We start from the raw sequence: 27,565 nt of genomic DNA, 5'->3' as shown, positions 1-27,565 counted from the left end.
ACTGGAACAGCACCCTACTCAGTGATGATATGCACTTCTCAACAGAGAAAAGGAAGGGTCTTTTTCCCAAATACTATGTTTCCTTACAGGTTAGGACCGAAGGCCAGAGAAAAGATAGGTAGGACTCGTCTAGATCACACAGCAAAGCCAGCAGCCCAGGGCACCCAAACCCTGCTGTCCAGGTGCCCCTGTGATAGTTTATTAAATTATTTTGTGCTCAGCTTCATCAGGACATGATTTTGTCTGTCTTGGTCACTTGCCACATCTCCAAAGGCCTAGAACAAATAAATATTGGTTGGATGGCTGGATGGCGATGGGTGAATTTAACTTCCAAGCCTGGATTGATTCAGATGTTCAAACTATAGGCTCTCATTTCGGAGTAGAGAAAATCAGAGGGCTTTTTTTTGTGTGTGTGCTGAGCACCTACTGTGCACCAGGCCCTATTCTGGAGCATCCCCCTCCCCCATGTGCCCACAGTCAGGTGGGCGGACTAAAGACAAGACCACGGAGGCCTGAGCTTCACTCTACAGGGGCTCTTTGACTCACTTAATCTTTTCTGAGTACTTACTATGTGCCAGGCATGGTTAAGGGGCTCAAAGAAAGTTCATGAAGAAGGCAGTTTTAAGCTGGCCCTTGAAGAGTGAGAATAAGGAGGGAAGAGAGAAAGGGCCTGCAGGCTGAGTCCTGGGCAGGGCCAAGAGAGCCCACGGCTTGGTTTAGGAGCAGAAACCAGCCGGATCACAAGGACAGAAGAGAACTGGTGGCAGATGAGGGTAAACATGGACCAGGAGACAGATCATGAAGGGCCTCGAATTCCAGGATCAGGTGTTTGATTTGATTTGATAAAGCACTGGAGCCATTGAAGGCTTCTGAGCGGGAGAGTGACATGCTGAGAGGTGTAGTAAAGAGAGATGCCCAGGAGGCATGGAGGCAGGTGAGGAGGCTATTGTCTTGAGCTGTGATGACATCTACTACCCAGAGAGGAGATACCTAGTGTCATCTGGTAATAGAATGAATGTCCTTGAAATCATGGTCTGAGTCTTCCATGAAGGCTGAGCAGCCATTATCTCCAGGTGCTGACTAGCTATGCAGCAAGAGGGCAGAGCCTTCAGGACCGCCTCCTTCCGGTGCCCTTCACCCACTAAGCATGACTCTGCTGAAATCTACAGGCCAACTTCACCCCTCCACCCCCCACCAGTCAACAGGCAACCTGGCCCCCAGGTTAAGGACTTTCTACTGGAAGGAGATAGTGGAATATGGCAGTGAGTTACTTAGCACTTTTGTGCAAAGAAGAGCTATGGGATGGTCAGGACTCTCAGAACTTCATTGGAGGGAACCTGCAGAGATGTGGTCCAGGCCTCCATTTAATGGGGAGGCTGAACTCAGAGTAGCCAGTGAGGACCCGAGGTGAGAGAACCAGAACTCAGATCTCCTGGCCTTTGGCCCAGGCCTGCTCGGACACCCACCAGCCCTCTTGCAGCTACCTCAATTCTACTCCACACAGTGATCAGAGCTGCCCACCAGGAGTCAGGCCACATGCTCCTTCCAGCGGAAGTGGTCCTGCTGTCCAGGAACCCCCATTCCAGATTCTGCAGGTGTCTCCTGAGCGGCCAAGCCCTGGGAATCTTTCGGATCAGTACGGCTCTGCCCTCTCAGCCCCTCTTCCACTCACAGTGATAAAATCAGGATTTGAGAGTCCTGACCACAGGCTATTGAAAGTTTGAGACAGAGGTAAACACTCTGTTCTTAAATTCATCTGTTTTACATAATCACTGAAAGGCAGGTGGAGCTGGGAAAGAACCACAAGTCTGTGAACAATGGCCCTTTTGATGGCCTATCTTTCCATGTTGATTTGTGCCTAACTCAGACCTCAGTCTCCTCGTCCATAAAGTGGGTGGGCAGGGAGGGTTAACTCAATGATCCCAAAGTCTCCACACTCACCAGCCAATGGCCCACTCTCCTTCAGATGTTCTCAGATGTTCCCAGGTGTTCCTTGACATAAACTGCCTGGGGTTGTTCATTAACCTCTTCCTGATATAGATCTCCCCTCCCTTGAGGCTGTGAGCTGCTTGAGCACAGGGACTGTCTTGATTTATTTTAACCCTGCCCCCTGGATATGGCACTATGCCTGGCACCCAGCAAGTGCTCAATAAACGTTAGAATAAGATGGGCTCAGGTTCCAAAGCTCCTCCCCATTTCCCCTGCTTAGCTGGGGCAAGTCACTTTTTTGAGACCAGATGAACTTGTCTGGAAGATGCAGGTAAGAACCCTAAGTCAGACTCAGGGCTTAAAATACAAGAAGGGTGATAAAGCAGAGTAGGTGCTCAGTTCCTTCCTGTCACAGAATGCTGAATGGCCTTGGGTTGCTTCGCTGCCTATCATCAGGGAAAGTTCAAAGTCATTGTGAGAGTGTTTCATTCACTGAGCTGGTGGCTCTCCGGATGATTAAGACAGGCCAACCTAGGTCAGTGATTCCCAAATTCACACTAGCTGTTCAAAATGGCCTGGCAGATCTGTATGTTCTGAAAAGAGTCAGTTCTACAATGGTCTGTTGTTTGAATAGAGTGAGTGGCAGAACCAAGAACAGTGTGATGCCATTTTCCTTAACAAAATAAGACCACAGCTAGCACAGATCCTAAATAACCCCTAGCTGGAAAGGAAAATCAAAACCGAAATGAAAATTGATCTAGAAAGTAATAAAAAGGAATATATATCCAACTAGACATCTGAGTTATACGGTTAAAGTTGTAGGCAGAGGAAAATGCATAATCTTAAAGTCCTCTCCACAAAGATAGACTAAAGATTAGACTGAACATTTTAAAAATGATCTTTAAGGATCACTTTCATAATTTTGTATTGCTTGAGATATATTATTTTTTGTAATTAAAAGAGAATCCTTGGACAGTTTCCCATAAAATTAACATATCTCTACCCTATGACCTAGCAGTTCCACTCCTAGAAAAATGAAAATCTAAGCCCACAAAAAGACTTGTGCACAAATGCTCATAAAAGCTTTACTCATAATCACCCCAAACTGGAAACAACCCAAATGTCCACCAGCAGGAAAATGAATAAACAAACTGGTGCATCCATACAATGGAATACTACTCAGCAACAAAAGGAATGAGCTATTGATACAACAGCATGGATGCATCTCAAAACATCAGGCAGAGAGAAGCCAGGCACGAAAGAGTATATGTCATTCAGAGCCATTCATATGAAGTTCTAAGCTTAGCCAAACTCATCTATGGTGATAGAAATCAAAAACTCATTCCTTCTGGGAGGAGACGGACACAGATAACTTTCTGGGGGAGCTGGACATGTTCTATATCTAGCTCTTGGTGATGGTTACACAGTTTTGTATAAATTCATCACAACTCATCAAACGGAATCTTTGCTTTTCACTGCATGTAAATTATATCTCAATTTAAAAATATGTTTTTTAATCATGAAAAAAATTTTAAATACAGATTCCCAGGCTCCACCCCCAGGGATTCTATTCCAGTGTGTCCAGGCCCGGCTTGGGAATACGGAGTTGTAAAAAGTAATTCAGGTAATTCTGATGCCTGACTAGAGTTACTGCTGCATCCCCTACCCCCATACCACCCACCGGCTTTATTGTTTTGAGTGATTTGTATGTTAGTTTTTACAAGAGAGTTGGTTGACCACAAAGCTTTTGGAACATAACAGCGATTTTCATTCTCTCTGCCCTCTCTCCATCACTCCTAACCCCTGCCCCTCAGCTCAGGTTTCTAAATGAAGCCTCGGACAAGGTGAGGTGAGGAGGAAACCCCGAAGCCCTGTCTAGGACAGATATAGCTCAACCTAAAAGAGGCCAGGGCTGCATGCTCCCGGGGAGGTCAAGCCAGTAAGTTAATAGCCTGTGTACCTGTTAAACATCATGTCCAGGCCTTCACCCTGTGTTTACAAAAAGAGCTCAGAGCAAAATTCACTGGCACAGAAAATGCTTTGTGCTCTGACCAGCAGTGACTGGGCCACCCTGGGTCTCCTAGACACCAACTTAGTTCCTCACTCACCATCAGGGGTCCCCTGGGCTCCCAGGTTTAACTGGCTTCTTCACTGCTGTCCCCAAACCATCTGCCAGCTGCCCTCAGAATAAAGCTCAAGCCCTTTTACCTACCACCCAAGGCCTTCCACTTTCTTCTTTCCGACTAGGCCCCTGTGAGGCAATTGTGCCTTTGCACCTGCTGTGCCCCCTGCCTGGAACATCAACTCATCCTGTTCTTCCACTCAGATGCCAATTCCAACGTCACCTTTTTTAAGAAGCCGAAGTGTGTCCTGCCTATGACCCTGCTATCAATGCACACTGAGTCTTCCTTCACTGTACCCCACGGCCGGCACAGTCATAGAAGCTGCCACACTGTTCTTTCTCCTCTGGGCTATGAGCTCCTCAAAAGTCAATATTCTACCCTGAATCCAGTGCCTGGCCAGAACTGACCTTAGCAAAGTTTATTAACCAATTCAATGAGGCACATTAAAAAAGAGCTCTTGTTCACATTTGAAGGCCACTGAGCATTTCCACATCCACAGATCCTCCCCAGAATCCACAAATTCACACAAACATTTTGGTAGATAAGTTGGCCAACATGGAAGAATGAGATGCAGCCCCAAAGAATGTGAGACCTTTTGCAGAAATGGGGGATCAGCCCACGCCTGCAGGGTGACCCTGGGGGTCCAAGGCCAGCCCTATTTCTCACCCAGATGCTATCTAGCTGCAGCCAAGCTGCGTTCCAGGTGCTCCTTGTAATCTACTTTTCAAATGGTTCCCAAATAAAGAAATATGTTCAGTGACTCCAATGTCTTATCATTTCAGGAACTTTCAGATAAGTACAGCTCTTAAGTCCTTTGACAGGTTGACAGGTAGACAAATTAGAGTTAGACAATGCCACCCCCGGGGCCCAAACTGCCTCCTGGAGAACTGACACTTGTATAGGAAGGGTGGCAAGGCTCCCAAAGAAGACAAAGAGCAGAGAGATGGATAACTAGGGACAGAATTAAGGTACCAGTCCACACACTCACCCTAATGATTCAGGCACCTTTGTCTCTTGTTTTCCCCAAGTCCTGGTCTGATTTCAATTCCTCAAGACATTAGTTACTAAAACTCCACAGGGCCGAAACTCACAGCTGTCCAAGGGAAGGCCTTTGAAGTCTAAATCTGTCACTGTCTAGTCAAGCTGCTGTCCTCTGGGTGGCTCTCAGTTTGTCCTTCTGTAAAATAGCCGCTACCCACTAGGGATTCCCGACTCTGCAAAGCAGATGTGACCCAATCACAGCAGGATGAGCTGAAAGGGACAGGGCAGGGGAGGTTGACTGTGGTTGTGCCACAGGTTAGTACAAGAGTATCCCCAAAGGACAAAAGCTCAAGGGTGCGTCTCAGCCCTTGCCACATACCCACGGTGACCTGGGACCTCGTGACTCCCTCTAATCGGCAGCTCCGAAGCCGAGCTCAGCTTTACAGCTTACCAGAGGCTTATTCAGCCTCATCTCCCTCAATCCCCTCAAGGACACAGTGAGGCTGGCATTGGCGTCCTTACTGCCAGAGGCCCAGGGAATCACCCAAGGTCGCCTGCCGACTAAGAAAGAGGCACAGTACTTGAACTCAGCTCCCTGAGGACAAGCTCCTGCCTCTTAGATTCTGCTTACCCCATAACCAGTCCACTCTACCCATTTTACAGATGAAGACACTGAGGCCAAAAAATAAAGATTGCCCAAGGTCAACTGGGGGCTGAGCCAGGTCTAACACCTCTAGCCCTTTTGCCAATCCCACCGTATGGTGGGTACTCATCAGCCCTTAGGTCCCCTCTAACCCTCCCCTCTCAACACCATCCTGATTAAATTCCTTTCCCTCTCCACCCCCACACCTCTTCATTATGCCTACCCCACACTCCCTGGATGACTCCCTGGTCGACAAGGAGGCAGGCGGTTGCTAAGTGCTCACCCGCTCTCTCTCATAAAAATAAACTCCTTCTGGCTGGGAGACTCTGGATGAGATCCTCTCCCTTCCAGCCAAGAAAAAATTAAAAAGAAATTTTAAAAAGATATCCTCCGTGACATTTATTTGAACGTCAGCAATGCGGAAGCGTGGGCCAATTTACCAAAGTCCAAATGGAGCCACGCGCCACTAAACCTCAAAACCTCAGTCGGAAGACCCTCCATTCAAGCGTCTAGTCGGTTACTGAGCTGATTTATTTCACCCGGCAGGAAATAGGGGCCTGGGCTGCCTCCCAAGCCTTTGGGACAGGTCCTGGGGAAGGCCGGGATCTGGCAGAGGCCTGGCAGTGACCAAAATAGCCAGGCTGGTGGCTCTGCTGAGCACACACCTCCAAGTGTCCTCCCTCCAGTCCAGGCTGAAGCTTTGGGGTTCTGGAGGAGATCCCCGAGATTCTCTCTCCGGCTTCCCTGATGGGGGCGGGAGGAGAACCTTTTGCCCGTCTGAAAGAGGAACCCCCAGAAGGAAGGGGAAAAGTCAAGAGGAGTGTCTTGTCCCTGCCCACGGCCCACTTGGCTCCCATCTGTCCCTCAAGACGGCTAAATGTTGACACTACCACCTGGACGCCGCACACGGGCGGTACCCTTGGAGCAACGCCGCCCTATCACCTCTCTCCACTCAGTGCCTGCTCTGAAGAACGAGCTCGGGCCGTTCGGCCCTCTAGGCACCGGGGACACTCCCTCCGGAACAGCAGAGGACACACAAGTGCCCGCAACCAGGGACCGAGAGACACAGCCACATTCAGGGGCACACATGTGCATAGCCAGGTACTTGAAGACAGAGTCACACGACAGGTTCACACATATATATAGGTTTACACACACACACACACACACACACACACATGGACACACAAATGTACACATCCAGACACAGCGACATAGTCCACACTCAGGTGGGACAGACACACACTAGAACCTGCAGCCCAGGACAGAGAATAATAGCAGGCATACATGGGGGGGGGGGTCACTGGCACATGCTGCTGCTATGGGGACATGGAAAACAGCCAGCCCTCAAACACACCTGAACACACACACACAGGGACGCGGAGATCCATACAGACATGATGTGAGACTGAGACACACACATACACACACACACACACACACACACACACCTGCCGCCTGCACAAGAAGTCCGAACCCTTTCGCCAGGGAAACAATAACGGCCCCTCCAGCAGGTCTGAGCAGGCGACCCTCCGTCACGCCCTCGGTGGTGAAAGGGGCGCCGCGATGGGCCGGGGAGGAGGTCGGGGCTGGCGCGAGCGCAGGGACGCGGCAGGGGCTCCGCGCACTGGCTCCCTCTCCCTCGGGTACCTGGAGCGGTCGCCGCGCTGCGCTCGGCTGCGCTCGCTTCCACTCGCCAGAGGCTGCCCGCGCGCTGGATCTCTGGCTGGCCGGGTCCGCGCTCCGCGCTCCGCGCTCTTTCTCGGCGTGGCTGGGTCTCCGGGCTCGCGGTCCTCGGAGCTCGGCGACGGCAAGCGAGCGGGGCTGCGACTAGGGCCCGGAGCTCGGCGCAGGCGGCGACGAGGAGGAAGCGGTAATTTATAAGCGGCTTCTTCCTGACCTCGCGTGTCTGTTGTCTGAGCAGGCAGCTCTCAGCATCACCCATCCTGCTGGGTGGAAAAATACCAGCTTGGCCGGGCTGGGGGCGGGGCCAGGGAGGGGGGGGCAGGGCCAGCGCCAGTCCGCCACTACCCGCGGACACACACGCACGCACCACACACCACACCACCACACACGCACACGCACTCTTACACGCATGCAGGCACAGCTGAGCCCAGGCTCGCCGAGCGCGCGCGCACACACCCTCAGGCCGCGGGCGAACACTCGGCCCAATGCTGCCTCCGCTACAATGCACTTTTCCGGAAGACCCTTACTCTCCAACCCCTGGTGCCAAGTGATACGACCCGTCCTCAGCCACCCTCCCGCCTACGGGAGAGCAAGAAAGCCCCTAACCCCGAATCGCTCCCTCCCCTAACGCCAGCCTCCAAACCCCACCACTTGCCCATCCACCTGGTTCACAGGAGAAGCTTGCGATTCCTTCAGTGGCGAAGTCCAAACCACTCCACTGAGTCCTCCTGGTCACCCAGGTTCTCTAAGCCTTGATATGCACCTTGAAGACATGGACACAGCAATTCTCCCTTTCTGCCACCCCAGGCATGAGAGTGCCCCGAGATTGTATGTGAAAGCAGTAAAGAGCTCCCCAGATTCTTAGCTTTGCCCTAGCTGGGTAACCTTGGGGGAGTTACTTAGGCTCTCTGTGCCTTGGCTCCCTGATCTGTAAAATGGAAATAAAAATAGTAGAACTTATCTCCTCTGGCTGCTGCGAAGATCCAAGGTTAACAGTGTAAAGCACTCAGAACAGCACCAGGCACTTAGGAAGTGCCAAGTGAGTGTCAGCTACTGAGACTATTTTTAAATGAAAATGGGGAATGTGCCATTATTCTTGTCCTTATTTGCATGAGCGGGTCCTCAGAGACCATTTTCCTTCCATAACCAGCCCCTGACTGAGCATGAGGAGGAAGTGCTGTGTGACTTCTAGCAAAGCCTTTCCCCTCTTCTATTCTCAGTTTTCTCCTCTAACTTTCTCTCATTCCCTCTCTGCACCTGGGAGGCTATGAGGACAGCTTGTGGATCCTTCCACTTTTTAGACTGAGAATAAAGAAATACCAAATGAGCCCCTGGCCCCATAGAGCTACCTACCCCTCCCAGCCCACATACACGTCAGACCTGGCCCAGCCAGGACCCACTGCCTGGAAGAGCTTAGCTTCATAACTCCCTCTTCCTGAGCAGCCACGGAGATGGACCAAGGATGCTGAACAGCAACATTCTGGAGATGACACTGCCTCTCCCTGGCTTCCTCATTGGGGCCCCCTGCTGTCTGTCTCTATGGTGAGCTTCTCGCTGGCTACCCCCACCTGGCTCCAGCCAAGCCAGACACTGGCCACTCTTGGCATATACCCTTCCTTACCTTCCTACAGTGACTTTCCTGCCCTTCTCTACTGGCCCCAATTGCCCCTCCCTCCGGAAAGCACACAGGGACCAGCAGTGGCTCCAGTGTCCTAGCTGCCCCAGGTGGCATCCACTTTCGGGCACTTCACTTCTCTCCTTTGAGTTCAGGGTACCTGCACCCCTTTTATCAGTGAGGAAACCAAAGGAAGAGGAGAAGCAACTGATCCCCACATCTCTCCCCTTCTCTTGATGGGAGGGAAGTCACTTCATGAGTTGAGAGAGCAGACAGCAAGCAAAAACTCCCAGACTCCTTGGGCTTGCGTCACTGCACAGAGTGCAAAGTGGCAGGTCATAGTGTGGGGAAGTGACTCTAGTTGAGGTTAGAACCATCAGGAGGCTTTGACTAAGCCACTGGGTTGAGAAGAAGGGAGGCAGAACTGTATTTCAGGCAGAGGAAGGTACTGAGTGAGCAAAGGCCCACTAGCAAGAGTAATGGTGGACCTAAGCAAAGGCGACGTGGCCCAGCTGAGGGAGGCAGAGAGTGAGTGAGGGCAGCGAGGCCATGGGAGGAGTGAGGGGAGCAGCAAGTCCAGGGCTGCAATTTGGAAATGCCCGTTGGATCATCTGAACTCCAGGCAGGCAGTGTAGTACAGATAGTGTCAGTGCAAGACAAATAAACGGACAAGTCTCATCCAACAATCTGCCTTCCTCCTCTAGACCATCAACTTCGTTAGGGTTGGGACCTTGTCCTTTATGCCCAAATATTTGTCGCATTTATTTAACAAACCCTTATATAGCACTTAGCTACATGCTGGGCACAGTTCAATGCATTTAAATATATTAACTTGTTGAATCCTCGTAACAACCCTGTGGGGTTGACACAATTAAACTTGCCCATTTTCCAGAAAGGAAAACTGAGCCACAGAGAAATTCAGTAACTTGCCTAAGGTTGTTCAGTGGGCACGCAGTAGAACTGGAATTCAAACCCGGACCATCTGGTTCCAGGCACCGCAGTCTTAAATGAAGAGATTCCTAGGCCCTGGGTGGTTGTCAGACAAAAACCTAGCCCCAGAGGGCAGGAGAGGGAGAGGGAGTAGAGTTGAGGAGCCAAGCTGTGCTGCCACTTCAACCCCAAGGAAAGGCGGATAAGAGGTTGAGAAAGGCTTGGGTGGTGGGGGGATGCGAGGGAAGAGTAATGTCAGGTAGAGAGAGCTCAGCGTGGAGCCAGAGACCCCCAGTTTCCATTCTCCTCTCTGCTGCTTCCCAGCGGTGTGATCCGGACCTGCATGCCCGCTCCCTGTGCCTCTCAGTTTCTTCATCCATGATGTGGGACAATAAATCCTGCCTTATTGAGCCGTTGTGATGAGAGATCTCAAACTGGGGTTTGGGGGGTTGCCTGCACTAAATCCAGCTTCCAGATGTGCTTCTTTGGCCTTCACTGGGCTTTAAAATATTTGAGTTAATATTGAATGAATATTATCAACATGAATAAAAACTTGAGAGTTCACATTTTAGAAACCTGAATATCTACATTCTCTGGGGGAAAAAAAATGACAAGATGGAGCTACTTCAGGCCCGTTATCTACCTGTCTACCATCATTTGGAACTGAGTGGCATTAGCCACACCCTCACATAGGGGGCATGGGCTCTCTAGGGTGCCACTGGCCCCACCTGGCTAGTTTCCTCATTTATGCCACCTACCCCGACCCTGCAGGGGGCTGAGTTTGAAACCCATGGTGTACTCTGTGCACTGTCCCTGCTCCCTTGCCAGAGGATGTCATCTGGAAGCTCTAGGAAGAAACTATGAGTATCGAGGAACCAAAACCATTGGCGACAAGGAGGAAACCCAAATAGCAGTTTCCTTCAGAAGCCGCATGCTCGCCTGAAATTCTATTGGGACTATCTTTTCCCATTTCAAGAATGAAAATCAATAGTTGGGAATAGCTCAGAGGGCATGTGAGGTGAGATGGCCAAGTGTCAGGCTTCAGTCTGCAGCCCTGAATTTAAAGGCAGTGAATGAGATTGTGAAAAAGCTATTTGATGACGCTTTTTTCAGCATCTGGCAATAATAAAATAAAATTGATCCAGAACTTTGAACAAAATTCTTTGTCCCTTGCCACAGAATAGTTTGTCTTATCTTTCAGGTGACTGACAAGAGTTGTTGCAGTGCTAGCTGGAGGTCCCGCCATTCTGGGCCATCTGGTCAGCACAAAGAAACCCATCCCCACCAGCCCAGCTGAGCCAGGATCATCTGGCCAACCTCCTATACCTCTCAGAACATCATTCCCTGAGGAGATAAAAAGATAGTGATGGAACTGCTCAGTGGTCCCCGTCCTAGTCACTTTCTCCTGGGCATACCCCATGTGTACACGTCTCTGTAGTACAGACAGATGGCTGTACCACAGAAGTTTTGTCAGAGCATCTGAGACTTTGGGAATACGCTTCTCACCTACCGCCCCATCTCTTGCCTGCTTGCAAAGCTCAGCTTCATCTCTCGTGGACTGTGTGACGTAGAATGAATCCTGTGACTTCTCTGTGCTTCAGTGTCCTAATTTGTAAAGCCTTTTTAATCCTAACCCCTATGCCCCGGGTTGTCATGAGGGTTAAGTGGAGATGATTCACAAAAAAAAAAAAAGCACTGAGTTTGGTGCCTGGCAGGACACTTGCTGACCCTCCTGCGTGCGTGACCTGGACTTTTCCTCCTCTGCCTCCTTCCAGGCTGTTCCCTCCCCTATACTGTTCTTTCCCTCAAAATGCTTTGCCCATTGCCCTCCTGCAGACTGGATCTCAGCCAAACGTGGAGCCCCAGAGTAGGAGCACCCAGAAGCCAGGGAGCCCTAACAGTGCCTAGCATTGGAGCACAGAGGATCCCAGAAAACCCTTGCCAGATGTGGTCTGTGGGTGGCAAGCCTGCAGGGTTCACTTCCTCCTCCCCCTTAGTGGGAACAGCAAATCTGCCCTAAGGAAGGGAGAAAACACAGTGCAGGAGACAGACCAGCAGGGGAGGGAAGACACACGTGCACGTAAATATATTCACCACTGCTGCAGATGCTCTCCAGCTCCTCAGCCACCCCTGGCCAGGCCATTGTCTCCCTTCTGGTGACTGGGAGCGTGGAGCAGGGTGGGGCGGGGTGGGGGGGGGCGCTCCTCCCTGGCTTCCTCTCCTGCGTCCCCAACCCTTCTTCACTCAGCAGTCAGAAGGGTAGATAGAGGGATCCTGGGACTCTCCTCCATTCCTGATGGGGAGCATGGGGTGGCAAAGCCACTGCGGAAACATTTCAGCAATTTTTTATAAGGTTTAAACATCCACTATCAGTCAGTAATTCTGTCTACCTAAGAACATCCCAACCTGTAGAGAATTTTTATGATAATCTTTTCGAGCCGAACAGAGGATACGCCCGGAAGCAAGATCTCAACAGACTGAGAAAAATGCTTCCAAAAAATGACAGTCTGCAGCTTGTTTTACGCGTTTGGAATTAAAGAGAACAGAAGGAAGATTACTTGACAGTGGGAGAAAGTGAGGCGGAGATCGGATTACGGGATTGCTCTGTTGGGGGTGGTCTTGTCTTAGAAGGAGATATCTGAAAAGAGGTTAACAAAGGTGTGTTAACCTAGATGAATAGAAACAATGGACGGGCTTGCTTAAGGCAAAGATAAGCCTTTGGCCAAAGAAGTGAGAAGCCTGGGGGTGACTACCCAGTTAGGAGTTTATGGTCAGATCACTCCGTGAGATTACTTTCCGTAGAACTCCTTTTTCACCCACAATTCTATACCTGATGTTAAAAAGAAAAGCCACAGCCCCAAAATGGCACAGCTCATGCTTAAAGCCCATGATATCAAACCTAGATGTAATACCTAACCCAAGTGCACTTTTGGCTTTCTCCAGAAAAGTAATCAACCGGTCTGGAATTTTCTGCTCCATACCAATGAGGTAATCTGTCCCGAGGGCCCCCCTACATTTCCCCAAAGAAGAGGCAATCTGCATGATAAAACCCTCCTTGTTTTTCCCCCAAAAGGAAGATGTGCCAGCCCTCAAATAATCCTTTCTTTTCTCTTGCTAATAGCTTCTTCGCCCCACTCTTCTTTTCTATAAAAGTCTTCCATTTTGTACTATCCCTCGGGATGCCTTCTGTTTACTAGATTGGATGGTGCCTGATTCATGGATTGCTTAATAAAGCCGATTAGATCTTCGAATGTACTCAGTTGCATGTGTTTTCGTGTAAGACTTGTACAATAATGTGAATGGCAGCAGTATTCATAATAGCCAAAAAACAGAAATAGCCTTGGTTGTGTACATCCACAGGAGGATGGAAAAACAAGGCAAACAGATGAAGGGCTCCTGAGAACCATGAAACCCCCAGAGGCGGGGCGGGGTTGGGGGGCAGGGGTAGGGGGATCTCCAAAACACCAGGCGGGTGAGAGAACAGCATAGATCACGTGGCTGTGCGGTTCCATCGATAGGGACTTTCCTATTACGCGAAGGAAATCTAGGGTCCTGGAAATCAGAGCAGTGATTGCCTCTGGGGGTGGAGGACGAGGAGTTGGTCTATAGGACCCTGAGAGACCCTTCAAAGGGTTGGAAAGGTGAAGGCCACACAGGTGTATACATAGGTAAACACCCACGGAGCTGTGTATTTTAGATTTGTTCATGTCACTCAATGCAACGCAGACCTCAACGAAAATCAAAAGATCCTCACACCTACTCAGTTCTCTTCCCTGCTTGAACCTCTGGGACAGTCCCCACCACGCTGACACTAACTAAGCTCACTCCTCACAGCCTCTGGCGCCGCCCCCGCCCCCACCCCACGCTGCATCTCTGTCACTCACGACCCCCAGCCCCTCCAGCCACATTGGTCTCCTGGCTTCCCCTCAACTCCAAACTCCTTCTGCCAGTGGAACCTTTGCTTTGGCTCTTCCTCTGCCCTTCCCGTTTTACCTTCAGCCCTCCCCAGGGCTGGCTCCTTCCCACCCTTTGGGCCTCAGCCAACACCTCCTCCCCGAAGACCTTCCCTGACCACTGTATCTCAGATAGCCACCTGCCCCTCCCCCAACACTGTGGCTTGCTCTGTTTTTTTTTCATCCTAACTTGGAGCACCTTATGAATGTACCTCGTTCACTTACATATTGACCTGTTTGTATCTGTTTCCACGTCTAGGTGTCCACTTCACATGGTCAGGGCTGAGTCTGCTGGGTCCAGCGCCACATCCCTAGGGCCCAGAGAAGTGCCAGGCCCATGGTAGGTGCCCAACAAACGTCTGCCGAATGAATGGCGTTGTAGCTGCCTACAGTTACCACACACACCCACACATGGGAGCACCCTTCCTACACACACACACACACAAACACACACACACACACACACACACACTGCAAAACTAACTGTCCATGTAGCTGGAGGTAGAGGGGCCGGTCTTGTAGACTGTGCATTCAACCCCACCAATGGGAGCCCTCTCCCTTCCCCTTTTCCTTAGAGATACTGGGATCCAAGTCCTGAGGGATTCTTAATGGCTCTGTAACCCTGAGGGGTTCTCAAAGTGTGGTCCCCAGGCCAGCAGCAGCAACACATCTGAACTTGCGAGAAATACACAGTCCCAGGTCCCTCCTAGACCTCCTGAATCAGGAATTCTGGCTGGGGCCCAGTGATCATGTTTCACAAACCCCCTGATGGGGCTTCTGATATGCCGCTGTAAGACAGCACTAGTTCTCAAACTAGGCTGCCCATTGCAATCACCCGGGAAACTTAAAAATCTTGCTGTCTGGGTCCCATCCTTAGAAATCCTAATTTAATTGGGCGTGAGGCTTTTTTAAAAAGAAAGTTCTCCAGGCAACTTGAATGTCTCATCAGAACTGAGCATCTTTGACTTAGAGGGTGCTGTGGCCTCTGGGAGCATCACAGGCTCCCAGACATACCCAGGCAGGCCTAATTCCTCTGCATTCCTGCCCGGGCCTCTCACTGGCTGCCTTCTTATATTTGGTTATTTTTTCCTCCCTCCCCAAACACAACAATTCAAAATATTCCCAGCTCCCAGACAATAAACAAAGCCGGGGAGGCAAGCTCCCTGACTGTTTTGTTCCCACTTATGGCCTGATCCAAGGCTGGCCTGATTGGGCCCTCGGGACTGGTCATCTGAGCCAGGCGGGGTGGGCCCTGGCTCGCACGCAGGCCATCCCAGCTCCACTCCTGGAATCCCAGAATCCCTCAGCTCTAGGTGATCCCAGACACTCTCTGAGGCCACTTCTTTAGGGAAATGGAGGCTCCGAAAGGGCAAGTGACTTGTCCTAGGACACACAGCAGTGCTGGTTTCTGGCCAGCCATAGGGCAGATGTGTGGCCTCTGGGGGTTGGAGAGACCTGCTCCACCCTTACCAGCTGCAATCTTAGGGTAGGGACCAGTCCCAAAGTGAGGCTCAGTTTGTCTATCTATAAAATAAAGATGGCACTAGAACTCCTTCCAGGATTACTGTGAAGGTCAGGGCCTATACAAGGTAAGTACTCATAATTATTGCTGTCATTCTGATTCTTTTTGTCATCTTGGAAAAATGGAACAAGCAAGAGAGAAGACTGCATGGAGGATGGTGGGAAAGAGGTATATAGGAGATTATCCATCTGGGTCCCACATAGGGGATGGAAAGAGAACAGACAGGTCCAGGTTACCAAGGGCCATCTTAGACCAGCACTGGCGGAGGAGAGAAGCCAAAGTCTTCGCTGTACAAATGGGGAAACGGAGGTACCGAGGCTGGAGGTGGTTTGCCACGTGGGACTGGAAGCTGGTCTCCAGGGGTATTATCAGCGTTTGTGCTTGGGTGCTATTTGTAGATGTTAAGGCTAATCTCCGTTTGTGTTTTCAAAGGCTTGGGTCCGGCCCATTCTTTTATTTGACGAGTGCCTTGTCCTCTGTGGGTCAGGCCCCGCGCTTTGGCGGGGCCTGCCCAAGACAACAATGGAGGCCCATATGCATCTGTCTCAATATTGAAAAGTTGTACACCAAGCTGCTACACAACTAAATAAAACCTAGCCTGTTCTTCCACCTTAGCAGGTGTATTTTCACGGTGGGCTGGAGGCCAGGTTTGAATGACAAATTCTGTCTCCTTGAAGTCCTATATTGTAAGTAGTGGTGGGAGAGAACCAGCCCCACCTCTGTGGCCCCGGCTGGTGATCTACCCCTCGCTCCTCTCCTGCTGCCCCTGGCTCTGCCCTCATCCTTGAGCAACTTTGCACACATGCATATGTGACAACCTGGCATCCCATTCCAGCTCTGCCACACTCTGCAACTCCTCAGATAACCCTGCTCATCTCTCCTTGGGCCTGGAGTGCATACCAGTGGACCTTTCCACCCTCAGGTGGATGGATGGGGGAAGAGGCCCACTGTCAGGCACTCTGGGTTCTGGGGTGTGTGCTGTCTCTGGGTGGGCACTTCTCTTTGGCTCTGAAAAATCCTCATTTTGTGGGAAGGTGGTCCCAGGGGGCCCTCTAAGGCACAGGCCTCTCCATCTAGGATAGCGGCAGTATCTCCTGCACACAGTTGATGGGAAGATTAAAAGAGTTAATTCAGGAAAGAGCTTTGCACAGGGCCCAGAATATTGAAAGGCACAGTTCACATTATTGATGGTGATGTTAAGAAGCCCTGTGGCAAGACCAACATGCAACAGGGGAAACAGACATGCAACAGGAGGAAGCGATATTTATTGAGCTCCTACCATGAGCAGGGCACTGAGCCAAATGCTCACAGGCATGACCTCATTGACCCTTCCAATAACCTGGGAGGAAGGGACACATTTCACAGATGAAAAGACTGAGGCTCAGAGATTATAAGCTGCCTATTCGAGGCCACACAGTGGAACTGAGATTTGAATCCAAGAAGATTAGACTTTAAGCTATGACCCTGCTCCTTCTCATGAGTCAGAGCAGGCCATGGAAATGAAGAAAAGAAAGAGAAGCAGAGGGTCAGAACAGGGGTGAAGGAGATGCCTGCTTTGGATGAACCCCACGAACTCCGTAGTTTAGCATGTGACCATATGTAACAGGATGTGGGACAGCTGTCTGCATGGACTCTGTTTTTCAATCCAGATGGTCCAGTGCAGTAAGATGAAAAAAATCTTGTGATCATCACTTGAATTATAACCCTCAATATGAGCCGAATTTTGCCCAAGTCCAGTTGCCTCGAAGTGTAGTAAAAATTCTATCTGGCCTTCCCTTGGCTATAATTGCCCTGGAATTAGAACATACAGACTGTCTGTTTGCTCGGCCTTCAGAGTTTACTGCCCCTGCTCTGTGTCCATGTACTTAGCCCAAGGCCACTTGGGTACAACCCAAGGCCGCTAGACAGACTAAGAGGTCTCTGATGCGTGATTTCCTGGAGAGCACATAGGAGTTCAGCTCAAATCCAGACTTGGACACCAATGCTCTGTGACCTTGGGCAAATCACTGAACTTTTCTAGGCCTCAATTTCTTCATACATAAGGGGAGAATGGGTTGGAGGTAGGCAATGGTCACTCCCGAAGCCCTAACCATTGGAGACTTCTCAGAATGGGATATTTTTAGGTAATAAGGGAGTTTTGTCTTTTCAATTTTTTCATCCCTCTGATGAATCAAAAAGTCTGAGTTAGGTGCTTATGTGTCTTCAACACCCTTTGTCACTTGATCATCACCTTTTTCAACAAAAGTGACCCCAGATCACAGCTGTCCAGCAACTGCATCTGGTTAGATTGGCTGGTTTTCACTGTCTTTATTTTTAAGGCTCCTTCTATTTATGGAAAGCATCATGGTCTTCCATTTATAGCAGTGATGGGAGATTTACTTTTTAACAAAAGATGTGCATGTTGTTTAAAATGAGTCCATTTGAAGGAAAAACAATTAAATGAGTAACGATACAGGAAGTGTATGAGTTTCCTAGCACGGCTATAACAAAGGACCACACACTGGGGGAGGGGGAGTGTTTAAACAACAGAAATGTATTCTCTCAATTCTGGAAGCCAGAAGTCTGAGATCAAGGTGTCTCAGGACCACACTCCCTCTTAGGCTCTGGAGAGAACCCTTCCTTGCCCCTTCATAGCTTCTCATGTTTTCGATCCATCCTCAACATTCCTTGATTTGCAGCAGTATCACTCCAATCTCTGTTTCTGTCATCACATGGCACTCTCCTGTGTGTCTCTGACTTCACATGGCATTCTCTTCTGTGTGCAAATTTCCTTCTTCTTATGAGGATACCAGTCGTATTGGATTAGGCCCACCCTAGTGACCGCATCTTAGCTTGATTACATCTGTACACACCCTATTTTTCAAATAAGGTCACATTCACAGGTGCCAGGAGTTAGGATTTTGGAGGGACACAGTTTAACCCATAACAAGTGAACTGTGGCCAAAAAAAAAAAAAAAGCTTTTACAGATAAACCTGACCATGATTTGGGGAACTCTGCCCAGGCCAAAAGAGCATGGGAAAGGGAGTTAAGGGGCAGAGGTCTTTCCCTAACTCTGCCTTCACAGCCAGGGCTCCTCGGGCAGTTTCATCATCCATCTCTGAGCCTTGGTTCCCTGGGATTTTAAAACTGGGTTCCACAGAGTCCCAAGGGGACCTGGGGAGACTTGGGGGAAGGGAAAAGGGGCAGGACTCCAGGCCCCCCAACATCACTACCGCTTTGCTCCAACCGTCACAGAGACAGTGGAAAAATATTTTGTTTGACAAAAAGACACCAAAATAACTCACAAAATAAAAAGACTTTAAAACCATTGGGTTAGCAGATCTGTGTGACTCCTCCCAGCCCAACACACTTCAAAGAAAGGACCAGCTGCTGCTCACTTTCCTCTGGGAAGAAAGTGTCTATGCGTACAGGCTTTGCCCTTAGGAAGGTCACTGGTCTCAAAGGTCCCCACTGAATCCCACTAAAGAGGAACCTGGAGGAGGCAGCTTGGACTTGCTGCCCTCAGCTCACAGGCACCAGCCACCCTGAGACATTTCAGTTTCCTTAAATCACTGCTGAGCATCTTCCTGCCTTGGGGAGTTAGTGTATGCTATTCCCTCTGCTGGGCACATTCTTTCACCCCTGCGTCCCCTGGCCCCTCCTCCGCTCCTGTGGTCTCGCTCTCAGGAAAGTCTTCCCTGACCTTCCTAAACCAGCGAAACCCCCACACCATTTTATAATCTCTAGAATACTGTTCACCCCTGGCTCAGTATCAGACTCATCTCGGGAGCTTTTTAAAAATGCCCATTCCCCGGGGCCACTTCCCAAGCTTCTGATTCTTTTGGTCTGGTGTGAGGCCCAAGAATCTGCAACTTAATCAGTTTCCCTGCTCATTATAATATGTGGCCAAGGTTGAGACTGGCTGACTAATAATTACAACGATCCAAATAATTCAAAATTTCCATAGCCAACAATTTCTTGAAAAACGGAAACTTTAGAACTAATTTGGTGACAAAACTAGAGATTTTGTGAAGCTATCTAGAAACTTCATTTAGCCCATATGCTGTGAGTAGGCTTCACAGTAGAAATATCAGTCCGATTGAGTAGGGGGCTGTCCAGATCCTATGGGGTGATATGTAATGTATGGTATGTGTACCATGTTGCTTTCCTAATCCCAATCATGTTTGGACTCAAGGGTCTGGAGAGAGGACTGTGGACCCTACACTGTAGTCAGTGATGGCTGCCATTTCTAGGCAGTGTCGCATGTATGGGACCCAGAGGGAAGTTCTTAACGTGCTTGGCTTACCTGATCCTCTGCTTCTCTGTGAGGAAGACACAGTCTCCAATCTCGTTTTACAGAGGAGGAAACTGAGGCTCAGAAGGCAGTAACTTGCCCAAGGTCTGTCACCTAGGAAATGGGAAAAATGAGAATTCTACCCAGGCGGGCTTAGAAGCCTATTTTTCTTGGCCTCGGCCCTAAGGACAAACAGGGAAAACATTACTGAAGGCTTGTGTCAATGGCACCTGTGTGCCTTGCTAGTCTGGGCAAGGACTATGGCCAGCCATTAGATCTCTAGGCCTGGCACATGCTGGGTGCTCAGAGTCCCAGCAGGGCAGGCTGGCAGAGCTGGAGCCAGACAGCTGGGTGGGGAGGCATCTGTGCCCGTCTCCTCAGAGGCCTGCACTTGGAGCAGAGACCTGCTGCTTTGGCCATCCTTCAAGCCCAAGGGACAGATTCACTGTCCTTAATCCTCCTCTTGAATCAAGCCACTGCTTGTCACCAACCTGCCTGGGACCCCTTGGAGCAGCCTTTCCAGTTCTGTCTGCCTTTCCAAGCTCAAAGGCATACAGGTCCGAGTCTGTGGAAGGAGTCCTGGATCTAGAGTCCCCCTGGCTGCTTTGGCCTACCATCCTCCTCTGTAAAATGCAGATCATCCATGCAGCAGATTAGGAAATGGTCATGATACGGTATAGCTCTGCCCATTAAGAGGTGGGATCCGTTCCTACTGCCCTTGAGTCAGGGCTAGCCCTGTGACTTCTTGGGTTTATTGAATGTGGTAGGAGTGACGCTGTGCCAGTTTCAAGCCTGGGCTGGTGAGGAATAAATGAGGCTACACTCTAGACAGTACCTGGCACAGAGAGGATGCCCACTAAATGCTGGTGGTCTCCTGTTCCTGTGTCAAAATGCTTTTTAAGGATCAAAGGTAAAAGAAGGAAGGTGAGCCTCTTGTGAATTTGGTGATTTTTAGCACTAATGTCATTTCACCTGAGATTGGTTCCCTTCTCCATGTCTTTGTTACAGAGGGGCTCCTGTTGGTTGTTTAAGGTTAGGCACCCTTTATGAAAGCCCTCCTTGACTAGTGTTGTAGATCCCAGGGAATTCATGAGAATACACACACACACACACACACACACACACACACAGAGAGAGAGAGAGAGAGAGAGAGAGAGAGAGAGAGAGAAAGAGAGAGTATGTTGAGAGAGAACTCTAACCCTGAAGGAGTGAGCCTCAGAAGAGGAGCTCATAAAAAGGCCTGAAGAGGAGTGGTGGGAGGTTGAAAGAAACCAGAAGGTGTTTTGGAAGCCGAGAGAAGAGCATGGGAATCGTGAACGAGTAGAGGTTAATGGAGTCAAAGTAAGCTCAGTGAAAGAGATTGACAAGCGACAACTGAATGTATGCCCTGGAGATCAACTATCAGTGACCCTGGCAAGATGGGATTCCGTGGAGTGCAGGGGATGAAGACTGAACACAGTGGCTCGAGGAATAAGCTGGATGAACAGGTGAAGGCATGGAGTGTAGACATATTATGTTCACAAATATTCTTTTATGCATGTATTTCTTCAACTTCCATCTGGGAGCACCTCCTTTGTGTCTAGAGACTAGAGGACATAGAAGTCAAAAGAACCATTTACATCTTTAAGAAATGTGAGATCTAGGTACAGAAAACAAACTGATGGTTGCTAGATGGAAGTGGGCTTGGGGGCTGGGTGGAAAAGATGAAGGGATGAAGAACTACAAATTGGTAGTCATAAAACAGTCACGAGATTTAAAATACAGCATAAGGAATATAGTCGATAATATCGTAATAACTATATATGCCTCCAGGTGGGTACTAGACATATCAGGGGTATCACTTCATAAGTTATACAAATGTCTAACCACTATGTTGTATACTTGAAACTAATACAATATTAAATGTCAATTGTAATTTAGTCTTTTTTAATTAAAAGAAAAAGAAATGTGAGCTCCATGAGGAAACACAGAGATAATGAATGAATAAACAAATGAATAAGTGACATTTCCTTGGGTAGAATACCCCCAAGGGCTAGCCCTCCTCCAACACAGCCCCCGGGCCTAGAACACAGGTTCTGGAGTAGGACAGCCCTAGCACTCCTAGCTCCAAGCTCTGTGACCTTGGGCAAGCAACTGCGCCTCTTGGCACTTTGGCATCCTCCCTTGTACCATGGAGCTGTGGTAACTGCCAACCCTTCACACTCTCTGGTGAGAGGGAACAACAGACTCCAAGGAGGGAGAGTTCAGTGGACAGCGGTGTGAGTATAAGAGGCTCCTCTTAGCTGGCAAATCCCCCAGGGAGCTGTGAGTTTGATCTTTTATGTTTTCATAAAACACACCTGACCAGGTGGATATCTGTTTATTTTAGAAGGGAAAAAGAAAATAGGGGAAAGGGCTGTGTGTGGGGATGGAGGCAGGAAGGGAGACAGGGGAGAGAGGAAGAGAGGGGAGGGGAGGAGGTCATGGTGGCAGGAATGCTCCTGGGCACACCTCACGCGCCAGCCCCTATCCTTAGCTCTTGTACCTGTTGATTCATTTAATCCCCACAGTAGCCCAGTGAGGCAGGTATTATCACCCTCACTTTGCCAATGGAGAAATGAAGCGATCTACCCTCATGTGACAGAACCTGGGGAGCAAAAGCAGGATTGCAATCCTGACCGTCTGATTCCAGAGCTGGCAGAGAAAGAGATGCCTCTCCGAGCAGACGGAGCTTGCAGCCTTGGGGTGAGGCCTGGAACGGCCACAGACTCATGTAGGACCCTGGCCTCTTTGGATCCCAGTTACCAAATCTGAGCAATACAGGGCTGAACTCTGCTATCTTGAGTTACCCAGGGGCTCCCCTCTCTTGGCCTCTTCCTGTTCCTCATTGGGAGCCCCAAGTCAGTCTCAGCCTCCTAGGAAAGTCCATGTCACCCGAAGAAACTCTCCCAAATAGAAAGAGCCCAAGATTTTCCCTGACTTAGGCCCTGCCACTCTGCCCAGCCCTTGCCAATACTCTTCTCACTGGCTTGGCCTCCGCTTTAGCCGCTGGGGAAAAGGCAATTCACATGTCACTCTCCTGCTAAAGAAACTTCAGTAGCTACCTATTATCCACCGAATGATCAAATCCCTCAGCCAGTCCTCCAAGTCTCCCAATCCTACCTCTTCAACTTGACTGCCAGCCATCTCCCCTAAATCCTCCCACCAGCCACATGAATGGATTCTCTTTGCTTTGATTTTTCCCACTGTGTATCTTTGCATGAGCAGTCCCTCTGTAGGTCCACCCTCCTATTCCCCAGGCCAAGCTACTGGCTACTCTTGAATTATATAACAGAGCTTGTGAACCTGTCTCGCTTAGTGCCTTTTGTGCGACTCCTTCTGAGCTCCTTGATCAGGGATGGAGTCTAGCCCTCTCTGCACCCCCTGCACCTTACCACCTCCCCAGCCTGTACCCCCTGTACTGGAACCACCTCCCCAGCCTGTACCCCCTGCACTCGAACCACTTCCTCAGCCTCAGGGAGAGAATCACATGGTGGTAGGAGCTCTCAGCCAGAGAAGTGGCAGGAGATAAAACTCGGTGGAGGTCCGTGTCCTAATGTGGGAATGTCAGGCAGCAGAGACTTAAGGCTTCGGCATGAACTTGAGAAGCTAGCGAGTCCTCCCTCTCCTATACCCAGAGCATTGCAGAAGACGTCATCCAGGAGGTTTTTGAAAATTGGTATACCTGAGCTTGTTATTGCCAACTGTTCCACTGTAAAAAGCTGCCATTCTGTGCCCATTTCAGTGATTCATGGAATTGAATCAGTCAGCAGTTAAAGGAAAGCCTCAGCTCACCACAGACCTCCCCGGTTCCCATCAGGAGGACTCTAAGTGCTTCTTCCAAGTGTGAGGTTTCCTTGAGACCAAAATTGCATATTGGCTGTGCCCCAGGGTTGGCAGGAGGCGACTCCCATGGGGCCTGTTTTCTTGGCCTCCAGGAGTCTCATATCCCTCTGCCCGGCCCAAAGGGGTGGCACTGACGGGAGGGCCGGCAGTGGGGGTCTGGGAGATGAGGCCACGCTGGCACAAAGGCAGGAATGGGGGACTTGAGAGGTGGCCTAGGAGTGGGCAGGAGGTGAGATGGGTAATCTGAGGCAGGCCACTGCAGGTCCCAGGAGACCTACAGGCTGGGCCGGCCTAACTCAGTGGGGCTGCAGGCCAGGAAGTTCAGACAGCAGTTGGTGGAAAGGGCCCTGATTTCCAGGATACCGTGACTGGACCCTTCCTTAGCTGTGTGCCTTGGACAAGGCCCTTCAAATAACATGGCCTTCACGGGTGAGAATTCAGTACAATGTGAAGTAAATGCACTTCTCAGCCCAAAGCCGCTGCATAGGAAGTGTTCAGACATGGCAGTGAACAACAATGCCTGAACAGGCATGGGAAGGGGAACACCCCTTATAATTGAGTGCTGTACTGAGAACCGTAGTCCTCACAAGAGCCCCTGTGAGGTGGTGATGCTGCCATGATGCAGTTTCACAGATGAAGACCAATTGCCTAGGAAGTAGAGATTTTCTTCCCAAAGAAATGCCTAAAAGCTCCTGGCCCTCTCAGTCTCCCTTCCATATCCACAGCTCTGTACTAGCCTCTTCCATGGTCTCCTGTCCTCCACCCTGCACCTCCAGTCTTCTCCCAGCTCACTCTGCAATGCTTCTGCTCCCCAGAGCCTTCAGTGGATCCCCACCACCTGCAGAACAAAGAACAGGCCCTCCTTTGGCACTCCAGGTGGCTTTGGAATCTCCAGGTGGCACTCCAGGTGGCACTCCAGGTGGCCATACCCTCCTTTCCTACTCTCTCCCTCCATTCTCATTGCCTAAATGTACTGTGTGCTCTGCCCTCCTTGTCCTCATTCACTGTGTTCCTTCCTCCTGACACTATATCCAGCCTCTATTGAAATCCCCCTCATTCTCCAGGCACCCTCAGATGCTACCCCTCCATGAAGCCATGCTGTATTTCCCAATCTGATAGAATCTCTCCCCCGCTGGATCTGCATGACATTTGCTTGTCCTGCCCTTGTAGCATCTCCACTTACAGAGAATTTGGGATTCAACAAGCCAGCACTAGGTAAGTCATCCTGCCTCTCTGATGCTCCATTTGCCAAACTGCAAAATGAGATTTGAGACCAGTTGCTCCCTAGACCTGCTGGAAGGATTGAAATAGGCACAAAGGGCAAATGAGCTTTATCATCTCCAAGTTCCAGAAACAAGTTCCACTCCCTGGCATTGTCTCCTCAGTAGCCACCTTCCTTCCTCCTAGCCAAGAGAACTCTGATTTAGGGAGAGGGAGCAACGCACCCCACCTGAGGGATAATCGTGATTCATCCAGGCAGTCCCAGCCATCCCGTTGCCCACGTTCAGTGACAGGTCTGAAGTGGGCATGTCACTGGGTTCTGGCCAGTGAAACATAAGAGGAAGTCTTCTGGGGCTTGCGGAAAAGGTTTTCATCCTGGAGAAAAGAGGGGGACACCTCGTTCGGGGGGGGCAGTTGTTGCACATTTCTCTCATCTCGGGGCACTCGATATCCAGAGCCCCCCATCAGTGTCCACAAGGGAAAGGTGTCATTGAATTCTGAGGACATGATGTGGAAAGTCAGAAAGTACTGGGGTCCCCTGAGACAACACGGAGCTACTGAGTCCTCCTGGGATCGGAGCTGAGACCTGAGTCACAAGAGGTAGCCATGTGGCAATCTAGGAGAAGGATGTTCCAGGAAGAGGAACGGCCAGTGCAAAGGCCTTAGGCAGGAAAGAGCTTGGTGTATTCTGGGACCAGTGAGAAAGCTGTGTGTGTGTGTGTGTGTGTGTGTGTGTGTGTGTGTGTAGTAGTAGTAGTAGGAGGTGAGGAAGAGGAGGAGGAGGAGGAGGAGGAGGAGGAGAGGGAGAGGGAGAATGACAGGGAATGAGATCAGAGATGGCAGGGGCAGGATGAAATAGGACCTCACAGGCCACAGCCAGAACTTTTGATTTTATTCACTTTTTATATAAAAATGTCCTAAGAGAGAGAAAAATTAAAAGACTTTAGAACACTCATATATATCTCACCTGGGTTCAACCACTGTTAATATTTCAGCATATTTGCCTTATCTTCATATACGTGTGCTTTTTTGGTTTGGTTTTGTTTTAGCATTTGAAGATAACTTGAAGACTCCTTGACTCCTAATTCCTAAACATTTGATCATGTGTCTCCTAAGAGCAAGGACGTTCCTCTACGTAAGCACATTACCATCGTTACCAGAGAAAATTAAAACCATTCTCTAATACTCGATCCATATTTAAATTGTTCCCCAAATGTTTTACATAGCTTGGCTTCCCTCCTTCCCGCTTTTCCACCCTCCTTCCCTCTTTCTTTTCTTTTCTTTTCTGGAACCAGATCTAATAAAGATTTACTAGTTGCTCTTGATTGCTATGTCAAATTCTTATAAACACGGACAGTCTCCTACTTATTTCCCCTGACACTAACTTTTTTAAAAAGTGTATTCTTTTGATTACCTTAGAAAATGAAGTATACCACCCATATACAGTGAACAAATCTTAAGTGTGCAGCTTGGTGAATTTGTACACATATAATCACCACCCAAATCAAGACACAGAATGTTTCCGTTCTCCCAGAAATTTCCCTTGGGCTCCTTCCAGGCGATCCCTACCCACACCTGAGGCACCCGTAGTTCTCATTTTCATCGTTGCAGACTGTTCTGGGCTGTCCTAGAACTTCATATAGATGGAATCATCCAGCATGTTCTCAGATATCAGGCTTCTTTCACTCAGCGTGATGTCTGAGAGAGTCACTGTGTGGATGTGCGTATCAGCTCTCCTGTCGTCCTGTGGAGGAACATCTGGGTACAGTTGTGGTGTCTGCTGGTTTCCTCGTGGTGTCACTTAACCTGTTCTTCTCTCCCCTGATTTTATATGAACTGAAACATCTTGGATAAGTCGCTTCAAGACTCACAGATGGGGCTGTGCTCCTCATAGTATATCGCACAAGGAGGCCCCAAATGTCAGGTGTTCCCATGGTGAGTGACCTCAGACTAATCAGGCAGTGACCCCAGATTGCTCCACTGTTAAAGTATGTTTTTGATTTTATGTCAGAGTCAGTGGAGGGTTTTGAGCAGGAAGTGACATGATCTGATTTACCATTTGGAAAGATCACTTTGAACACCATTTGCAGAATAGACTACGGGGGGTAAAGACAAAAGCAGAGAGACCAATTACGAGGCTACTACACCAGTCCAGGCAAGTGATGACAAAGGCAGCAGTGAATTGGGTGGGAGGTGGCTGGATTTTGAGTAGAGCTGTGCTTGCCTCACACCTATATGTGCCCAGTCACTGTTATTTGGTCTGAGCTGAGCTTCTGGGGCCTGGCAGAAAGGATATCCCAGTGAATCCTGGGTGTGCTTGAATTCAGGGAAACTATGACTTTTGGGGTTTGATGCTACAAAAACAAACAAACAAACCAGAACAAGAGTCGGACTTGGTTACCCAGCAGGCCTTGCAGCAGTTTCTGTTTGATTACACTCTCAACGAACACCATTAATCACTAGGGAAGCCTCCCTGCCTTTGGGGAGCACCATTTGCACAGTCCCAGAGTGACAAACAATGTCGAGAATAGACAGGTATGCCTCCTGGGGACAGGAAGTTCCCAGCTTAGGGCCTGGGACAGAGAGTTCACTTGCCCTCTCCAAGGCTCAGGTTTATGCCTCCCTGCCTCGGTCCAGGGGGTGAGGGTCAGGCCCCTATGTATCATCTGCACCTGGCAAATTGTCCCTAGCAACTTGGGGGTAGGTCTTGCCTGAAATTCTGCTGGCCCTGAGGAATGTGGTAGGACCCCAGGATGTCTGTATCAGTCATCCATCACTGTGTAACAAATTACTCCAAACAGCAATGGACATTGATCATATCTCA

The 27,565-nt window shown here is 49.6% G+C and overlaps 1 protein-coding gene across 3 annotated transcripts in view; it reads right to left on the bottom strand.

Moving 5' to 3' along the window:
• SLC6A6 (solute carrier family 6 member 6) overlaps positions 1 to 7,641 on the bottom strand; it is an 82,479-nt gene extending 74,838 nt beyond the window's left edge. Inside the window, exon 1 of one of the 3 annotated variants that reach the window (XM_039837359.1) lies at positions 7,327 to 7,641. The gene's annotated coding sequence lies outside the window, so the exon portion shown is untranslated. Of the gene's footprint in view, positions 1 to 7,127; positions 7,283 to 7,326 lie in introns of those variants that run through there. The other 2 variants (XM_039837358.1, XM_039837360.1) reach the window with 2 other exon arrangements.
• Between the last annotated feature and the right edge of the window lie 19,924 nt (positions 7,642 to 27,565).

The sequence above is a fragment of the Pteropus medius genome, unplaced genomic scaffold (assembly GCF_902729225.1).
Source record: "Pteropus medius unplaced genomic scaffold, Ma_sr-lr_union100, whole genome shotgun sequence".
Classification (NCBI taxonomy): domain Eukaryota; kingdom Metazoa; phylum Chordata; class Mammalia; order Chiroptera; family Pteropodidae; genus Pteropus; species Pteropus medius.
Note: the sequence above shows the minus strand (reverse complement) of the source record. Positions and strands in the feature narration are given on the sequence as shown.